This window comes from Amblyomma americanum, chromosome 2 (assembly GCF_052857255.1).
Source record: "Amblyomma americanum isolate KBUSLIRL-KWMA chromosome 2, ASM5285725v1, whole genome shotgun sequence".
Classification (NCBI taxonomy): domain Eukaryota; kingdom Metazoa; phylum Arthropoda; class Arachnida; order Ixodida; family Ixodidae; genus Amblyomma; species Amblyomma americanum.
In genome coordinates, this window is record NC_135498.1 from 124,298,120 (window position 1) to 124,318,605 (window position 20,486).

At 44.1% G+C, this 20,486-nt stretch overlaps 1 long non-coding RNA gene across 2 annotated transcripts; it reads right to left on the reverse strand.

Annotated features, from left to right (window-relative positions):
* Window positions 1–6,591: 6,591 nt before the first annotated feature.
* Window positions 6,592–8,465, reverse strand: LOC144119052 (uncharacterized). Of its 2 annotated transcripts, XR_013312244.1 has the most exons (4): window positions 8,371–8,465; window positions 7,135–7,309; window positions 6,960–7,033; window positions 6,592–6,878 (listed from the first exon to the last, which is right to left on the reverse strand). It is a non-coding gene; the product is annotated as an uncharacterized LOC144119052 (long non-coding RNA). The 2 variants fall into 2 exon arrangements; XR_013312243.1 differs by lacking the exon at window positions 6,592–6,878 and having other exon boundaries at window positions 6,886–7,033.
* Between the last annotated feature and the right edge of the window lie 12,021 nt (window positions 8,466–20,486).

Genomic DNA, 20,486 nt, shown 5'->3' on the forward strand with positions numbered 1-20,486 from the left:
GACGCGATCACCGCCCGCGGCGGCTCAGTGGTTAGGGCGCTCGGCTATTGATCCGGAGTTCCCGGGTTCGAACTCGACCGCGGCGGCTGCGTCTTTATGGAGGAAAAACGATAAGGCGCCCGTGTGCTGTGCGATGTTAGTCCATGTTAAAGATCCCCAGGTGGTCGAAATTATTCCGGAGCCCTCCACTACGGCACCTGTTCTTCCTTTCTTCTTTCATTCCCTCCTTTATCCCTTCCCTTACAGCGCGGTTCAAGTGTCCAACGATATATAAGACAGATACTGCGCCATTTCCTTTCCCCCCAAAGAAATTATTATTATTATTTTTACTCTGCGCAACCATCTGATCGCACCTCCAACTTTCGTTCAGCGATGTTGCAGACGGCATGTCGTCACGGCGTCTCGGTTCAGCGCGGCATAGAGCCCGCATTGTGCAGCGAGTGAGTGCATGCCACAAATTTTCCTCTCCATTCTCTTTTACCCTCAAGATAAATGTTAAACGCCGTGTTTTGCGAACAAGCTAGCTGCCTTTTATTTACCGCTGGCGACCTACGACTGTAGCGGCCGGCTTCTCTCACTGCAATACCATGCATAGTTGCAAGAATATTTTTTTTCTTTAAGTACACCACCGGCCTTTACGATTCAGAAAAGAGTATCAGGATTATTGTTTCGATTTGTTGAACTCCATTGAGAAATAAAGCAGCTTTGGTATTACCCCTTTACAGTGGAATTCAAAGGTGAACTAAACTTGTGGCTCGATTTTTCTTCTGTCGCTTTTGTGGCGTTCGATTTCCTGGTAAAGAGCAATAGCACCGCTGGACGTTTCGCTGTGGCAACCGCAACGCAGTGACATCCTGCGCCCGCGCAGAGTCGCAACCAAACCGACATCCGCTTCCGGCGTTTCGACCAGTCAGGTGTGGCCGCTGCGGCAGATTATGACGTTTTTATAACGACGCAAACTCATAATACGGCCCCTGAACCCACAGACCAAGTGAAGAGCTGATGTTGTTTAAGCAGGCCATGAAAAATGACCGAAAATTCGCTGTTAAAAAAGTCGAAGACTCTTTTCGAATCACTAGTTTTCTATGCTTTTACATAGTTTATTTGCCGAAAGCCACCGGGTAGTACTCCAAAAAATGTTTGATAAGCCGCAGTGCTGCTTACTGTATATCTTGAAATGGTCGAGAAGTCTGCGTTTTATCAACCATTCTTCATTTGGGGCCTTTTTATCTTCGTTATCTGCACCCCTCGGCGGAAAGTTTGCTTCCTCGCCTTCCAATCTGGCAACCGAGAATATTCCGCGCTCAGAAGCAACGATACATAAAAAAATTTCAGCACCTCGCCATTTGGCAGCCACGCTACAAGATTGTTGGCTTGCGATTATATCATTAGAAAACAAATTGCTGCGTTCAAATTGACTTTTATTCAAAATAGAACGTTCTGAACATAAATTTACTCCTTATTGGGGTTTTCTAATGATTTACCGTAACTAATATGCCGCACCGTACAAACAGGAACAAAATTAGAGGGGACACTTTAGCGCAGCCTTAAATAAATGAAGAAAGGTGCGTTCTAGCGGCTATTAGATGGAAATGTCTCGAATTCGCTTAGACTTGATTAGGGAGCGGCAGAAAATATTGGTGTGCGAGCCAATTAACGAGTTTCTGGTAAGAGGGAAAGTAGGGGAATTCATTTATATACCTGCAGAACAAGTATTCGGCTTTAACTGAGGAAGACGATCTTAATGTTCAAAAAAGGAACGATAATCTCACAGCTATCATACGGAGTGCGCAGTTCGACAGGATACCTGCAAGCTACCTTAGCAGACGAAAAACACGATTACAAACACCGAAGCATAAAAGTGCGCAACCCCACAGGCAGAATAGAACTGGCACAGCTATCATGGTTAACAACCAAGCGCAAAGCAGCCGACATAAGAAAACGTAATATGACGAGAATCGAGCATACTCTAAGGAACGGAGGTAGCCAAAAAGCGGTGAAGGGGCAACTAGACATAGTTAAAAATCAAATGTATGCGTTAAGAGACAAAATGGACTATGTCATCAGCAATATGAATTGGATAGTCAAATACACAATCCTTACAGTAGCCGATGTAATCAGAACGTTAACAAGAGAGGCATTAGAGCACAGCAATGGGACATTCCGCCAATAACGAAAAAGGAAGTAAAGAAAGCCTTAGGAGAAATACAAAGGGCGAAAGCAGCTGGTGAGGATTAGGTAACAGCATATCTGTTGAAAGATGGAGGAGAGATGGTGCTAGGAAAACTACCCTCCTTGTTTACACAACGCCTCATGATCTCTAGCGTACTAGAAGCTGGAAAAACGCTAACCTTATCTTAATTCATAAGAAAGGAGACATCATGGAGATCAAAAGTTACTGACCGATCACCTTACTATCCGTGGGCTTTAAGCGAGGTACTAAGGAAAGCGCTACTAGATTCAGGACAACCTTAAACTGCAATCAACCGAGATAAGGCAGACTTCTGTAAACGATACTCAGCAATGGATCATATTCACAATAACCGTCAGGCGATAGAGAATGGCGCAAATTATAACCAACCCACATAGAATCAATTCACTGATTACGATCGAGAAAGCATTTTACTCAGTGAAACCACCAGCATACGTGCAAGAATGCGTATTAAGGTTGTAGAAGAGGATTAGGTGAAAATACTCCAAGCTTTCTATAACGAGTGCACATCTACCAAGTCCTCCGTGAAGTCGCCAATAAAATTCTAATAAATAAAATGTCAAGCCCGGAAAGACACGATCGTTCCAATGCAATTAACCGCCTGTTTACAGGAGTATTTCCAGGCCTGGATGGGGTACTGTTGGAGATAAGAGTTAATGGCGAACACATTAGTAACCTGCGATTCGCTGATGACATCGCCTTGCTAAGTCACTCAGGCGATGAACTGCAGAGGATGATCAACGACTTAAACAGGCAGAACAGAAACTTGGGTTTAAAGATTAACATGCAGAAAAGCAAAGTAATTTCCAACATTCTCGCACTTATTCGAGAGGTTCTGCAAGGGATAAGAGTATACGTTTACTAAGGGCAGGTAGTGACCGCTGAACCTGATCATGAGCTGTAACCACAACAGTTATAACTACAACAGTAAGAATGGTGTGGAGCGCATATGGCAAGTTGCCTCAGGTCATGAATGGCAATTTACTATTATACCTAAAGAGAAAAGAATACAGCAGTTGTATCTTACCGGTACTCACATACAGGGCAGAAACGTGGAGGCTAACGAAAAGGGTTCAGCTTAAGGACAACGCAGCGAGCTATGGAGATAAAAATGATAGGTGTAACGTTAAGAGACCGGAAGCGGGCAGAGTGGATGAGGGAAGAAACGTGGGTTAATGACATCCTAGTCAAAATCACGAGGAAGAAATGGGCTTAGGCAGGACGTGTAATCAAAGGCAAGATAACCACTGGTTTTTAAGGGCAACGGAATGGATTACAAAAGAAGGCAAGCGTAGGTGGGTGAGTGAGATTGAAATGTTCGTGGGGATACGGTGGCGCAGCTGTCAAAGGAAAAAGTTATTTGAAAAGACATGGGAGAGAGCTTTCCCCGGCAGTGGGCGTAGCCAGGATGATAAAGATGATGATAATAATAAATGTGTGAGGCGATAGCTTAATGGTTTCATTGATATATGCTTACTTAGTCATTCTGAAGTTAACGTTCATACATACCTGCGAGTCCGGATACCTTGCCTAGTGCATCATTGGTGCAGCGGTTAAGCGATGCGCCATTGCCCTGCGATGGCAGGCGCTGCCACCGGTGGTGCTTGTGCGGCCGAGGTTTATTTTAGTGTTGCTCTTGCGAAGGAACCACTAATGACTAATCATTAAACTGCCACCTGCCAGGGTGCGTAGTTTTCTCGCAATCGGGTCAGGAGGTTATGATGGCGCCACAAAGTTACGGTATCTACTTAGGGCCGTTGCCTTGTAGATTGCTTTTCTTGGGATATTTAGTGAATATTTCGCTCATGGTGAATGGCGCCAATGGCGACGCTAGATTGTCGACAACACGAGCTACTTAACGCTGTCGTTTAGAATTAAGACTGAATGGTACTAACGCAACACATTCAATCGAGTTGAAACGAAGTGTGTATTCAGGCCTTGAGCTCACAATGGTGAGTGGTAACAGCCCGCATTGTGCAACCAAAACTTTACCAGAACATTATAAAATTATTTCCTGATCTATCGTCACCATTTTCTGTATGTTGGGCAGTACACCGCTTTCAAGTGTCTGGTTAAAATATTTGCATAAATAAGGAGAGGAACAGATTTTTTCTTTTAGAAACATAGCAATATTATTATCCACATCAGAAGATTGGTACAGTTTTAAAGAATCGAATAGTTCGCATTACCGTTTGACCAATTCTAACAGTCAACATAAGCACAAATAGACAATATGTGAAAATGCTGGCAGACGACTGACAAGAAAACGCACGATACAAATACATCATGCTACATCTAATAATGAACATCGCAAGAAATAGGCACACTACTATAGTCAACAAGTAGAATATCATTACTATCGCTATTAGAGTCAATTTTTCAAAACGTCATCAAATTATACATAAGTATCACATGAAGAGGTTTATTCAATTTAGGTATTCTTAGCATGGTTGACCAACTGACCGTAGATGGCAGCAGTATCCTGATAAGGAGGCCAACAACCTTCAGAGTCTATTTAATTTGCTGCGCGAAAAAAACGTTTTTTCCCTTCGGCAGCGAATTAAGGAAAAGAAATCTTAGGTTATCCACGATCAATCGTTTAAGTGCATTAGCAGCCAAAATTTTGTTATATCCGAGGTTTCTCACAAAATCTCGTTATATCGGATGTGATGCATTTATGGTCGCTTTATCTGAGGTCAACACTATAAGTTCTTTACATCCGAGGTGCTACAATTGTGTTCGTTAGGCAAGAATGTTGGCTGTATATCTGAGCTGGCATACATAGTTCGTGTATGAGAGGTAACACACAAAAGTGAATTATATCCAGGGTGGCGTGCATAGGTTCGGTATATCCAAGGTTAACACACTAATCTTCGATATATTCAAGTTGACATATTAAGGTTCGCTATATACAAGGTTAACACAAAAAGGTGGCCGTACCGGTTTGTTTTACTGCTATCTGCCGCCGTGGCCTGGTCGCAACCACGCCACCGGATTGTGACAGCCTGCTTTCAACTATCTACTGATAGACGGCAGTCGCCTGCTCGCCATTAACAGCTTTCACACACACTTCTAATGCTGTCTCATTAATGATGTGTGTCAATATGTCTGGGCCTTAGCAGGCACAGTTTTCTAGCTACGTAAGCGAGCATGACAGCAATTGTTTTAATATAGTGTATGTGTGAGTTATGCTGGACAGATCGTGCGTTGAAACCCGACAGCTACTGGCCAATGGCAAACGAAAGTTAGTTGTTTCTGCAGCAGAATCAACCTTTTAAAATAGTAAATTATTGGATGGTGAAATCGGCGAGTGTACACCTTGATGTTCATGTGATAGTCCACTAAGCAGATGTCGCTAAGACCAGGAACGAGGCACATCGAAATAGCTGTTTCCGGATTAGTAGCAAATTCAAAGTCTATAGTGTTTGAAGAACCAGCAGCAGTGCAAATTCAGCAATCAGCCATTTATAGTCAGGTGAAATGAAGAATAAATTTCGATGAATGCGTAACACTGAGAAAGTGACCCATTCTGAAGTGAAATCTCAAAATTATGAAAACTTTACTAAATATATTCTCCCAGCCTTCGTGAACACTTCGAATGCCGCGTAGTAAGAGTGAAAATTATATCGTTCAAACAATTAACAAAGTTGGAATTAGTGCGATGAGAGCAAGCCCAAAACACGTGGTTTTTATTGTTATCCATATATCAACAGCACAAAAGTTGTATTTTGCTGATTTGTTTTTACGATACACTCTAAAAAAAAAGGTAGTTGCAGTTACTAACCTTTAGGGTAGTAACTGCTTGTCACATATGTTACTACCTAGGTAGTAACTGTAGGTAGTAACTGCAAGGTAGTGGTTGTTACTACCTCCAGAGAGGTAGTAACAGGAACTACCCTATGTAACAGTTACTACCCTTGGGGTAGCAAGTATAGCTACCTTTAATGTAGTAACCGCAACTACCTATAGTGGCATTTACTACCTCTGGAGGTAGTAACAGGTACTACCTTAAGTAACAGGTACTACCCTTGGGGTAGTAAGTAGAGCTACCTTTAATGTAGTAACGGCAACTACCCATAGTGGCATTTACTACCTCTGGAGGTAGTAAGTAGAGCTACCTTTAATGTAGTAAGGGCAACTACCTATAGTGGCATTTACTACCTCTGGAGGTAGTATCGGGAACTAATTTTAGGAATACTTACTATACCCTGGATAGTAGTGATCGCAACCACCTTTTGCAAGCAGCTCTGCTTTGTTGTTGATGAGGCAACCACCAGCCTGAATGTTGGCTAACAAAAGTTACAAGCAATATGAAGCAGTGGGCTTATATGGCTGCTCCAAAAAGAACCAGACCAACAAATTGTCTTCAAACGATGCAATGTTTATTTCTTGCTGGAATGGCTTAATTGGCTTTTTCCAGCAAAGCAATCGCCCGCAGCGTGACTGGCTTCAGGGGCTTTGATTTTAGGCCACAGAAATGCTCTAAAACAGCAAAGGTGTTCTTGTTTTTTTTGGAGTATTCGATGTTCATGACCCAATATATTTCCATGACTGTGGCGAATCCACTTATCACATCTATTGGTTCCACTTTCATGTTTTCGAATGTTGCACACACATTTGTTGCAGTATGTGGCTTGTCATTCATGACAATGCAAGGGTAGCTGTCCTGTAATCAAATGGAATTTATAGAAAACAAGGCACTTTCAAGCAAGCCAAAAACCAAACAGGAAATCAAGTAAAATCTTACCGGTCCTCTTAGGTAGAATGCCTCCTCTTTCACTAAGTGTGGTAGGAGTTGAAGTACGCCAACAGCAAAGCAATCTGTGCACAAGGGAAAGGAAATTCGTAGAAGTGGACAATTACAGAAACAAGAAAATAAAATGCATGAAATTAGAATGAATAAACAATTTCTCAAAACGTACATTTCTTTGCGTCACCTTCACTGTCAGCAATTGCCTTTTGTACCTCGCTGAAAATTTTTTGTGCTGTGCGTGATGTTTTAAGGATGCTGAACAATCTTTGTCCATGACCATTTATGAAGCCAAGTAACTTTCGTTCGAAGTCAACCTTGCAGATTTCCATGAACTCCTGGTGAATCTGAAAATTATGAATGAAAACGTAGCCACAAGTTAACAGTACAGTCTCAACGGATTGGCAATTCAAAGCAAGCAGAGAGAGAACCTAATCAAATAAAACCCCGGTGCTACAAAATTCAACACTGGGATATTTAGTCACTGTAATAATACATCACCACCACAACACTAACACAGCGTTGTAATCATCAAACTATGCCCACTGCAGAATAAAGGAGTCTCCCACTGACTGTGTGACCATTGTCCTTTGCCAACAGTGGACACCCCATAACCAAACACAGTAACACCTCGTTAATTTAGATTTCACGAGATTGGAGGAAATGCCGATCATAATTATGTGTCAGAATTAATGGCAGGGAGAATCAATGAAAATTGTAACGCGTGTCTCCATCAACATGCTTTTATGTAATGAAAAACTCTATAAACACCGATTGCTTTGTGTGACAAATTTCAGTGAAATAACCATGCAGTGCCTGTGATTTTTTGCTTCTGCCCCAGTGTGTACGATACGTGCTCTTTAAGTGTGTGAAAACAGGCGTGGGGAAGTGTCGTAGCAAGATGACCATTAAAGTTCATATGACAGCGCATTTCCACTGCTCCACCATTCAGCAGAACTGCTAAATATGGTGACTGGTTTATGAGAGTTTAATGTCCAGAAGCAACTCGGGTATAAGGGGCGCGCCATAGTGGAAGGCTCTGGATAATTTCAACCAACTGGGATTCGTTAACATGCACAGACAACACGCAGTACACATGCGTCTTGTTTCGCCTCCCCTGATATGCAAGACACCTGTGTACAGTGCACTGTACACTCCCCCCCCCCCCCCTGCTCATTTTGTTTTGTTTTCAAAAGTGCAACCTTCTACAATTTATCTCCACATCCTGGTTAGTGCAAGCACTGCTTATGTTTCAACTGAATCTAATGCTTTCTCAATTTATTTAGCCTCTTACAACAGCTGGTTGTATTTTTCATGTCTCTGAAACCTGAAGGATGGAATGAGTATTACTGCTTGTTGAAAACCGTATCAGTAAACCAGCCTGATGCTCAACTTTTTTGAAGCTTACCATTTCCCGAAGTGTCAGGGCTGGATACTTGTCCAGCAATTCCTCCGTTGATGGACTGTTTATTTTTATCCATTTTCTCCTTGAGGGGAGAGTTGTCTGCAAGGAAGACATCCATCCTCTGCAGTTCGGAAAGGACATGCACTCGTTGCTTACCTGTGACTTCCTAGACGAGATTTTTGAACATGTGCTGAGCAAGCACAAGCGAGAGCAGTTCGCCAAAGAATGCCTTCCGTATACAAAACCTGAAGAGCATGTCTTGACTGCTGGAGACACGTTCCAGTACGTACCTGTCACTGGTGTTTTGCGTAACCTTATGCTTTCCGAATCCTTTCGCAGTCATTTAAATCCACTCATTAACTGCACAATCATCTAAAATATTGCGCAGCTTTTGTGATGGCCTGATGTACAAGGAAAAGTTGTCGGCCCTCATACAAGATGGATCTCAGATCACACTGTTCCTTGTTTTTTATTCAGATGAGGTTGAGGTTGTGAACCCGATAGGGCCAAAGCGCGGTGTGCACAAGATGCTTGTTGTGTACTTCAGTGTGTTGAATATTCATGCGCGATACAGGTCCCAGCTTAGTGCTATATATGTAGCAATTATTGCACAGTACATCTTGTTGGTAAGCATGGAATTGATGCGATTTTGGGCCCACTTCTCACTGAGTTGTCAGCTTTAAGCACATCTGGTTTTACTGTGCAGCTGTCTACTACCACTGTGAGAGTCAGAGCTTTCCTTGTGGCCTTCTGTGGCGATAACCTGTCCATGAACAGGTTAGGTGGTTTTACTTGTTTCAATAGAGGGCACCCATGCCGTTCTTGCACCGTGGCATTCTCGGAGATGGATACAGTTTTCCACGAAAAAGATGTACAGATACGAGATGCCAGTTTGCACAAAAGGCATGTTGAACTTGCAGCTGTAAATCAACCACTAAGTACGGCACTTCATGGGGTGAAAAGTATGTCAACATTGTCAGGTATCAGTTACTTTGATGTGACACAGCAACTGCCGCCTGACATCATGCATGATTTGCTTGAAGGATCCATGACTCATGTTCTAAGACAGGTCTTGCAAGGCCTCATCAGTTCTAACGTAATTAGCTACTCAGATCTTGATAGAGTTACTTTGTTTGAGTTTGGGCCACAAGACAGGAAAAACAAACCTGAAGCACTCGAAAAATGCTTTGTGAAGGGGGAAGCGGCTTATAAGGGCACTGCGTCACAGAAGTGGTGCTTGTTCCGTTTCTTTTCACTTATATTTGGGGACATTGTTCCGGACTCCAATGAGCACTGGGAAGTGTACCTTCAGCTAAAGAGGGTCGTTGACATACTATTTGCCGACGAAATACCACATGACCACCTTGCATTCCTTCAAGATGAAATTCGGTTTTTCTTGACTAATTTTGTGGCCCTTTATCCTGGAAAAATGACCCCAAAGCTTCATTTCTTGTTGCATTACCCAAGACTGATCAACCAGCTAGGCCCACTGAAGCAATACTGGTGCATGCGTTACGAAGCAAAACATCAGTATGTGAAAATGATAGCGTCTCGCAACAGAAATTTCAGAAATATTTCGAAGTCAATTGCAGAACGGCACCAATTGCTTCAGAGCTTCCAGCTGTTTGGAGATGAATTAGACGTGGGCATTCAGACAACAAAGGCCAAGCCTCTCAGACAGGAGGACTTAGCCCCATGCACTCATGAAGTCTTCTGTGAAGGTGTTCCTGTCTGGGGAGTTTCTTCTGCTATTGTTGGAAAGTGTAAATACAAAGTGTTAGATGTAGTGGTCTTGGAGAAAGCCCTGCTGCCCGTTTTTGGACAGATTGTGGGTCTGTATGTGTACTGTGGATCTCTCTTCATTTATGCGAATGTTCTTAGGACTGTGTCAATTCAGCGACACCGCTGGTCTTATGCTGTTTCCAAGACGGCACAAGAGAGAGTTGTACAGCCTGCAGAACTGCAGTCGTCCCATGTTCTAGACATGTATTTTGGAAGTGAGCTAGTACTGAGGCCAGAAATAATGATCACAGATTGAACTTGAAGCATCATTTGCAGGCTGGCTGTATTTTTTGGTTGGAAATGTGTAGTCTTTCTGACTTCTGAAATAAAGATTAATGTTGCCTGCATATTGCATTTTCTTAACCACATTTTTTTTTATTCAAGCATACTGCGGTAGCCTCTGAAGAGGCTGTGGCAGGCATTGGGACACAATGCACAGCAGTCAAAACGACCACTCACAGATTATCCGGAGCCCTCCACTACGGCACCTGTCATAGCCCGAGTCGCTTTGGGATGTTAAAGTCTGTAAACCATAATAACCACATGATGGATTTACAAAAAATTACAATAGTATGTGCAAAAAAATACCACATAAGGAAAAAAATTGTGCACAGATGCATCTTCAGTAACGCCAGAAGCACAAGATGAGTAGAAGTCAGGCGCAATAGCTTGAAGTCGGTGAAAAAGTGCAATAAATATAATAACAAGCACATTTCTTGAACATGCGGTATACACAAATAAATTCCATTCAGGTTATTCAAGAAGCAATATCAGTGCCAATGCAAAATACAGTCCTAAAGAAAAACTACCAAGTCATACAAATATTCTCTAAGAGCACGGCATTTTACAAAATCATCAGGCAGCGCATTCACCTCTCATAGGTTAGGGAAAGAAAGGGAACCTAAATGTGTTTTTCTTAAACTGATATTCTATTAAGTGTCTAGTGGATTTCATTTTTGTGGGTGCATTTTAAAAGGGAATAGATACTTACTGGTGTCAATTGGAAAACTACAACTCAGCAAAAGGAAAAGAAACTTAGTGTGCTAGAATTGTGCTCTTTTGCTCATTATTGGGAGACCGACTTTATTAAGAGGTCTTTCAGTAAGTCGTTGCGACTGTACTTATTGTAAATAAATGTCAACACCTTTCGTTGCACGCTTTTAATAGCTTGAGTTTTCTTTTCATATGGGAACCATATGATGACAACATGCTCTAGGACAGAAAGTGTCATATATGCGAGCAGTTTAATCAGTGGGGAAACAAACCTAAGGCTGCATCAAAGGGTGCAAGGTACGGAGAGTGCCTTAGATGTAATACATAATATATAAAGCCATAATCTGTACAAATGTCATTTAAAATTTTCTGGAATGATTTCTAAAAATTCTGAATTTTTAATAACTATCGAGCAGAGCCTTGTTTCTCACCTACTCAAAATGTTCAAACTGCGCTCACCTCAAGAATAATTTTTTTTTTCAGCATAATATTTTAGGCTTTGATTACGCACATTGGGATTAGTTTCCATTAATTTTTTTGAACAAATTAGAAATTGCCGAGCGTAAAACCTGGGACATTTCGAGTGGAATGCCCCAGAAGCACTATATAGTGTTTTTTTTATCTTGCTGCATGTATGTACTTTAGAGAGGCCTTTGTATCATAAAACATATGGAATCGGGCAGCAAAGCCATCAGGAGTGTTATATATACTATCATTCCGTGGTCGTGCATGATATTGGGCATTTTCTGTTCAAAGTAGTAACGTTTACTACCTAAGCCATGTTAGTTGCACCCGCATTTACTACCTACGCTTCCTCTGAGGTAGTAGAAAGGTAGTAACAAACGAAAAAGGTAGTAACGGCAGCAGTTACTACCTATTTACTACCTCTTTCTTCTTTGAGGTAGTAACTAGGTAGTGAAAAGGTAGTACAAAGGTAGTAACAGTGAAAAAAGGGTAGTAACTGCAGCAGTTACTACCTTTTTACTACCTTTTTTTCTAAGAGTGTATTATGCAGGCGCTGTAGAAACAAGGAACAAAGTCCCAGAAACTTGCCTTTAATCCTGCTCGAACCGTAATGTGCTAATGGGCTTCGAATTTGAAAACAGTTCGCTATTGTTAACGCGAGAGTCAAACGATGTTTCACTAAGTGCTACAGTATCAGCACGTTCCACTCCTCCGAAAACACACAAATTGCTAGCCGTAACGCAATAGAATGGTAGAGGCTTCAAGACTCGGCAGAAACGCGCGAACCTGCGCCTCTACCTAGAACCTTTCGAGGCTTTGCCCCTCCGTGGTCGCCCTCCAGGAGCCAGGAGCGGCGGCCAAGTTGACTAACTACGCGACGTTCCAGCGAGGCCCCTCGTCGTGTCTTCTCGTACACAAGTCGTACACAGCAGCCGAAATTGACCTTGATCTCAATATGCCGTACTCGTACGCCATGGTAAGGACCCTTCCCCTTCGCCGATCGGATCCTCCCCTGCACGTACTTAATGTATACTGCTGCCCGAAACTGAAGTGAGTGACTTTGGCGGACCTCTTTAGCTGTGCACTTAAAGAGGCGGGTCGCGACCCCCTGCTGATTGTGGGCGACTTCAACGCCCCTAGCCAGCTATGAGGCTATTGTAAGGAGGAATTACGCGGACGCATGCTGGCAGAGTTGGCGTCCAAACTTGAACTCACCGTCCACACCGACCCGGCATTTCCTACCCGCGCAGGGAACTCGGTGAGCCGAGACACGTGCCCGGACCTCACCTTCACTCGCAACATAAGAGAAGCAGACTGGATCAACACCGAGGATACCCTCGGCAGCGACAACTGCATCGTAAACACCACTGTTTATACACGTCCCCTAAATCGCCCCACCACACAAGCACGCATCTCCAATTGGACCACCTTTCGCCAAAATTTTAGAACCGACGCCAACACAAACATCACAGAGCAGGGCTACACGAACTGGTCCCGGTCCGTCATATCGCGCCTTCGCTCCCACGAGAAGCAGATCCAGCGACACAACACTCGCCAAGCTCCGGCAAGTGGGGACCAGGTGGGCCGCATGGTCCGTCGGGTTTCCAAGAAGCGCGGCGGGTTACGATGCAAAAACGCCTTGAGGCTGGCGAACGCATTCGTGACCAGTCGAATCTTGTATTCGACTCCCTACCTCCACCTGCGGAAACAGGAAGAGGATGCCCTTGAGGACATTCTCCAAAAAATCATGAAACGAGCGCTGGACCTGTCGGTCGCTACCTCTACCAGTCACCTCATGGCACTGGGGATGGTGAACACTATCAGGGAGCTTCTGGCGGCCCACCTCAACAACCAATACACTCGTCTCACAAATACAGGGTCGGGTCGCCGCCTTCTCGCCCGTCTTCCCATCCAGCACACCCAATTAACAGAGAGATGCCGCCTTCCCGTACACTGGAGACGCGCCCTAAACGTGCGGCCTCTCCCCATCAACATGTCCAACGAGGACCATATTGGCAGGCGCCAGGCCCGGGCGGAAGCCTTGCACCGCCATTTTGGGAGCAAACCAGGAGTCTTCTACGTGGACGCCTCCGCCCCGGACACCAGGAGATGGTACACGGCCGCGGTCATCCACGAAGGCAAAACAGTAGACGGCCTTACTTTCAAGGCCAAGTCAGCAATTCACGTAGAAGAGGTTGCCATCGCCCTGGCAGCCTCCTACTCCTCCACCAAATACATACTCACCGACTCGCGAGGGGCTTGTCGAAACGTCGAGCAAGGGTGGGCTACTCCCCTGGCTTATCGCATCTCGCAAAATTGTAGCCGAGACCCGGATCCTGCGCACCGATCTCTAGTTTGGGCTCCAGGTCACCAAGGCTTCCGCGGAAACGAAGCAGCTGACGCCGCCGCCCGCGCGCTCTCTCCGGGCTTTGGCCACGGGACCCAACGCTGACCAGGACTCCGATTTCAATCCGGGTTACCCTTTCAAGAAAATATGCGATTCTTACAAATCCACGCGCCAAAATCTTCACATCCCGCGAAAAGGGTTGGGGAAGGCCAACGAGCGGGTACTCTTGCGCCTGCTCACTAACACGATGCTGTGCCCGGCAGCTCTAAAGCATTTCGATCCTCAATTCGACGGGCTGTGCTCACACTGTGGGAAGGTGTCTGACACCTACCACATGGTGTGGGCTTGCCAGCAGACCGCATCCCTACCGTCTATCCCAAACCCCACCTGAGAGGACTGGGAGGCGACCCTGTCCGGCTGCTGCACCCTCCAGGCCCAAAGGGCCTTAACGCAGCGCCCGTGCTGCGGCAACCGCCAATAGGGTACCTGACTAGGCAACCCACCTAGTGGTTGTAAGGGCGTGACCCTTCAGGTCACGACTCCCAACACCTCTCTCTATCATTAATAAATGTTTTCACCACCACCACCTACAAGAGTCGATAACTGCACTCAGAAGGTCACTTTTGTTTACTTTCCTGAAAATGTTAGAAACCGATTGATATGTTTCCACTAGTAAGTTTAGAAAATGAACGTCCGAATTAAAATCGAAACTCATAAAAACAGACAGCTCATGCGGAAATTTAGCCGTAAATTGAATAGTGAGGAGCAATTAGCAAAAAATCATTATAAATGAGTTTGAAAAGTTATTCAGAGAAATGCGTTTCGGGCTAGAAATAGCTTTCAAACTTGGACACCTACACCCTGTTCCCAGCGTCCTCCTTGCTCCGCCATTACAAATCCTCTCTACCATGGGGGATACCTTTAAACATTTAAACAACGTTCCCACTTCGATTTACTGATAGCCTAAAATACGGTAGGCGTACCCTTTAGGTCGGTTGATAGAGCGGCTTCTCCAGTGGTGCGGTGGTCCCGAGTCCGTACTCCAGAACAGGCGAATTCTTCAAACTGCGCAGTTTCAGCGAAAGTTGTATAGTTTTCCTTTCCATCTTTATAACAGCGCTTGGGTGGATGCTAATGAGAAAGTATTTCCTTCTTAAAAACCTACTTTACCTTGGGAGAGAGAGAGAGAGGGAAGGCAGTGATGTTAACCAGAAGGGTGTTCTGGATGGCTCTCCTGCACTGAAAAAGAGGGATGAGGGGATTGAAAACTCAATATTTCTCACTCGAGCTAGCCGCCCTCCTGTAGCGAACTAGTGCCTCAAATGCATTGAGAGCAGTCGACTCCTGTCGACTATCCTTCATTAAAGAGGCTTCGAAACACACTTTCAGTGCATTATTTTACCTGTTGGTTGCATAGAATGAGCTATAGTGATGCTATTAGCATCGGTCGTACCACGTATACTGCGGTTTTTAATATTTTAATTGCTCGCAAAAACGAATTCGTGCGAGACGGTGTCACCCTGCAGTGGTGGCTTTTAGCAGCGGATATGACAACACGGAGGGCGAGCTTTATGATTGAACCAACAGTAAATATACTGCAGATTGTGGTAATAACTAGAGATAGGTTTTGTCAAGGTTTTTCGTTTTGTATTACATCGACACAACCAACTTGTTTTGCTTTAGGTAAAAGCGCTTTAAAGCAGTGAAACAAAAATACACCACCAGAAGCTCTGGCTACTTTTTTGCATCGAAGGACTTTGCGCCTCTCTTTGCACATCATACTGCCATGCATAGAGCACTTCAGGCTACCCTCTATATATCTTTATAGCCTGTTCTTAGCCTGCTCTGGGCTGCTGCGTCACCTGTGTGTGCGTCGTGGTTATTCGTAGCCTTGTGCTGCTTGTGCTTTCTTGGCAAGATCGCTTCTCTTCAGTTGGTGAAACTGCTTTGTGTTTCGCGCTGTTATGGGCAAGAAACGCTGCGCAGTCCCAGGCTGCTCGAGCAGCGCAGGCGCTCGTGGAGTGTCCTTCCACAAATTTCCTGCTCAGAATGAGCAGAAAAGAATGTGGATGCAAGCTCGGGGGGTTCCGGAGCAATCGAATCGGCCGGTGTGCTCTGGGCATTTCTCCCAAGACTCCTTCGAAGGGTCATCACAAGCTCTTGCATCCGCTGGCTACAAGGCATCAACGGCTACGATGCCACGCCGTACCGACAGTTGTAGGCGCCCAAGGAAAAACATCGGTAGAAGTGAGTACCGTTACTTGATTACCTACGCATTGGCCGAGCAATGAAAGTTTGTTGTGATGCCGATGTTATAGTTTGAAGAGCCTATCTATGTTATTACATCAATGAATTATGATGTTTTTACCGCTGTTCTTTCTCCAGGAGCCAGCGTCACGAGTAATGGCCCAGCAGCCGCTCGCTGTCGGCCGACGGAGATCAGCCTGTTGGGCTTATGTGCGCACGTCGACGGCTCGAGCGGAGCCAAACGAATGAATGAATGAAAAGAAGGCGGGAGGTTGGTGAGAGTTCACGCAAGCGGACGAAGTTTTCTTCAGCGGGAGGGTAGCATGCTCCGCGCCCTGCCACATTATCTGTTAGCAAAAAAATAAAAACGAAGGGAAGCAGAAGACGTAAACGGTACATCACTGCGGCGCGCGCGTTCCCGTTTTTCTCGCCGCACCGTCTGTTGACAAGACAAAGCAAACGCGCTTTCAAGCTCTCCCTTTTTCATTCCTAAGACTTACCCGCGCACCCGAAACGGGCAAAAATAAAACAAAAAAGACGAAAGAAATTTCATCTGTTCACGAAGCATTGTCTGGAATGTGAACCTTTTCATTTCTTGTTGTGGCTGCAAAGTATGAACACAGTAATAAGAGCGTAAACCTGTCATTAGTCCACTAGGGACCCTAAGTCCACTAAACCGGTATAGAGCGATAAAAAAGTAATTCATTTCTCATAGGAGTCTTTCTTCATATATTCACAGTGGTTTTTTTCAACAGGTAGTGTGGCAGGGTGTGACCTCTGCATGTTGGCAGAGGCTGCCACTGATCTCAAGCTATGCTTTGCTGGTAACAGGTTATGAAAGCTGCCGGCGAAATGATGATATACAGGTAATATACGAGTTGAAGGAGTTCATCACTGTATATTTCAGGGGCCCCTAACAAAACCTGAAGAGTCTGATCCTACTGATGTTTCTGCACTAGAGATACCTTCTACTTCAAGCTTAAACGTGAGGTTTTAAACTTTATGTATGCGGTCTGGTATGAAAAAGCAATTGTGCTAAAACATTTACTTCTTACCTAGATGCCTACAGACCAGGCTTCATTTTTTCCTTGGAATTGGCGCAAATGTGGAAATTTGTGTTCCTTCACCAGTTAAATTGGCTTATCAGGCCCTACTTTGAACATTGGAGATAAAGTATGTGAAAACATTTGCTGAGTGACCAGGTTGTATGTTAATGTACGAGTGTTTCATTTTCACCCAAACATTTCTTTGCAGCTATAAACAAGTCTCAGAATAGACTACTACTGCTGGCTGATCACTGCTTCCACACAGACGCATATCACTGCTGTGGATGAAAAGAAGTCTATAGGTAACTTTTTAGTTGCAAGAATGACTTCATCGCCATTTATAGGAGTTTAATTCTGGTTGAGAAGTCAGATATTTAGCAATAGAGCGACGCAATTTGTGTGCGTAGCTTATTTGGTCTTTGTTTCTTTTATCAGGGCCTTGACAAGTTGCTTAGAATTGCCTTACTGAATTAAGTGCCATCATGCGTAGTGTTATTGCAAATGCCTCACTTTTCTCTCAGGTGTACAGACAAGCTTCCAGATCAAAGCCATGAAAGATGAATGTACACAGACAGAGTCTGTGTTGCTCCCTGAAGCAGGCACCACAAAATGCCAAGCAGATGGCACATCAGATGATTCTTAGAACATATCATTGGAGTTTGTTGCAGAAGGTTCCATCGTAAGGTGCTCAACACCACTGAATCATCAACATGCATTGTCACTCTCAGGAGTGGAGCCATCCCCTGTGAAGTTCCCTGCTGGTGACACCTATGATCCGTCACGTGATGAGTCATTTTTGTGAGTGTTTTTTAATTTCCCTTTAGCCTGAACCCTTCACTCCTGCAGTGATTATCTCTGAAGAGTATTCTCAGTTTCTATTGTAATAGTAATTGTGACTGTTCTTGGGGATTTATTACACCAGACGTTATTTATGTGTTTACAGAGGTTCTGAGACTCCAAGTGCCTCAGCACACTCTCAGAGAAAATTCATCATCTTTGAGCAAAACTTGTTGGAATTGTTCAAAGTGTGCAGAAAGTGCCAGGCACCTTGCAAAGTATCCACAAAAGTCACAGGCTCTGCACTTCAAGTCACAGCAGTATGTATGGAGCAGCATAAATTGGCATGGATGAGCCAGCCTGTGTTTAACAAAAAGGTGGCAGGAAATGCCCTGCTGTCTGCTTCCATCTGTTTTTCTGGAGCCAGCCCAGAAAACGTGCTGCGTCTACTTAAACAAGCGGACATCTGTGTGCCCTCAAGCCGCTTGTATTATATATATCAAACATTCATCTTGCAGCCAGCTATCAGACAGGTATGTAACAAATGCTGCCGCATCTGAAAGTTTCTGTTTAATGCCTGATACTTCTGTTCCTGATACATTTTTCTTGACCTATATTTTTCCTGTCAGCAGAATTCAGTGCAGAACATGTTGCATTGATGTAGCAGAGATAAATCAAACCAAATCAAAATTAATTTGACTTCGTTTAGTAAACAAGCTTTTCCTGTTATGGAAGCAATAGATTGTGAAAAAAGTTGAAAGTGACTACAATGCATTCCATAGTTCGACACATGGTGTCCAAGAGGACGCATGTGAAGCATTTATCCCTGCTTCGCTATCAAGCTCACGCTACACGCTTTCATTTACCAGATGTGGGAAGATGAACAGCATAATGTGCTTGAAGCACGAGATGGTCCGCTTCACTTGGCTGATGATGGGCGATGTGACTGGCCAGGTTTCTCGGCCAAGTACTTGACCTACAGCTTCATGGACACAGCTTCCAGCAAAGTCATTCATTTTATGCAAGTTCAGCTGGAAGAGGTGAGTGTCATGTTTCTGTCTGGACTTTTTGAATTTGCCAGCCAGCTGCCATTTTTGTACTGGTTGTATAATCCTAGGATGCATCACATCACATTTTCAGAGTAGGGAAGTATTAACAAGCAATGCCATGGAGAAATACGGGCTTGTGAAACGCATGCAAGAGCTGAGATCCCAGGGTGTGGCTGTTGCATTACTAACACCTGACCGTCACCCGGGTGTCAAGAAGCACATGCAAGTGCATGAGCCATTTGTTGACCACAAGTTTGATACGTGGCATGTCGCAAAGAGTAAGTGATCAATGTAATGCACTGACAGCATTTTGTGCCTATGAGGATTGCATTTTGAGAATGAGAATGAACTTTCCTGCGAAAAATCGTTAATATCTAAACATGTCAAAATGTAATCATTTTTCGGGCAACATGAACAAGGACCACAAGCATGCCAGCTGTCTCTCTGCTTATCTTGTATTGTATGATGCTATTAGCATCACTATAACTCATTCTATGCGATCACAAGGCAAAACAGTGCACTGATTATGTGTTTCGGGGCCCCTTTAAAGGCTATTGAGTGGAGAACCTTCGAGATTCCCAATAGTTTTTGAACGTGAAGGAGTTTTCATGCTGTTACACAGCAAACTCAAGTTCGAGAGATTGCATCATCACACACCACCGTTTTTTGCCACCATCATTGCTGCCATTGAACCAACAAGTTTAACCTGAAAGGTTGAAAACAAAACGCTTAGTTGGTACAGTTACATATCACTCTTTAAGTGAAGTCTATTGTCTCGAACAAGCTGTAGTAGCATTCATGCACCTTTGAGGACACTGGTGTTTGTTGTTTTTTACTGCTCGCAGAATTGATACTATGCTGCTGCACTTTGTCATCTGACATGTCTTTTTGTTCTGCCACCGAAGTTGTATATTTTGAAGTTCACTATGATAGCGCTTTAATTTTATTCCCAACCGTTTTGCTGTGAGCCCTGTGTCGAAAGTGCGCGCATCCACTGCTTTAAGGACCTCAAAATCTCAGTAGGGTTCCTTGCCGTTCCGTTGAGTTGATAGATTATTCAAGCGATGGCCATCGGATCCGCCCGTGTCGCAACGCTCAGTTGGCCTTTGAGTGCTTAGACAGTAGGTTTCAGAGCCCACAAAATGACCGTGTGATCGGTAAAAAGCAGTTCAATACTATGTACAGAGTGTATCATATTATTGTAATTTATATAGGCATAAACTGCACTGTGATGACACATTTTCACAATTTTCACTCCAATAAATGTATTTGCACTTGTTACCTATTTGCTGCTCTCCAGAGAGTCATACTATAAATGAACACATGCTTTTTTAACAGCAGATACTTGTTAGTGTTGGTGCTGTTGCAACTTGAAATATGTAGCATGGACAAGGCCAGAAAGAATTCTTTGTC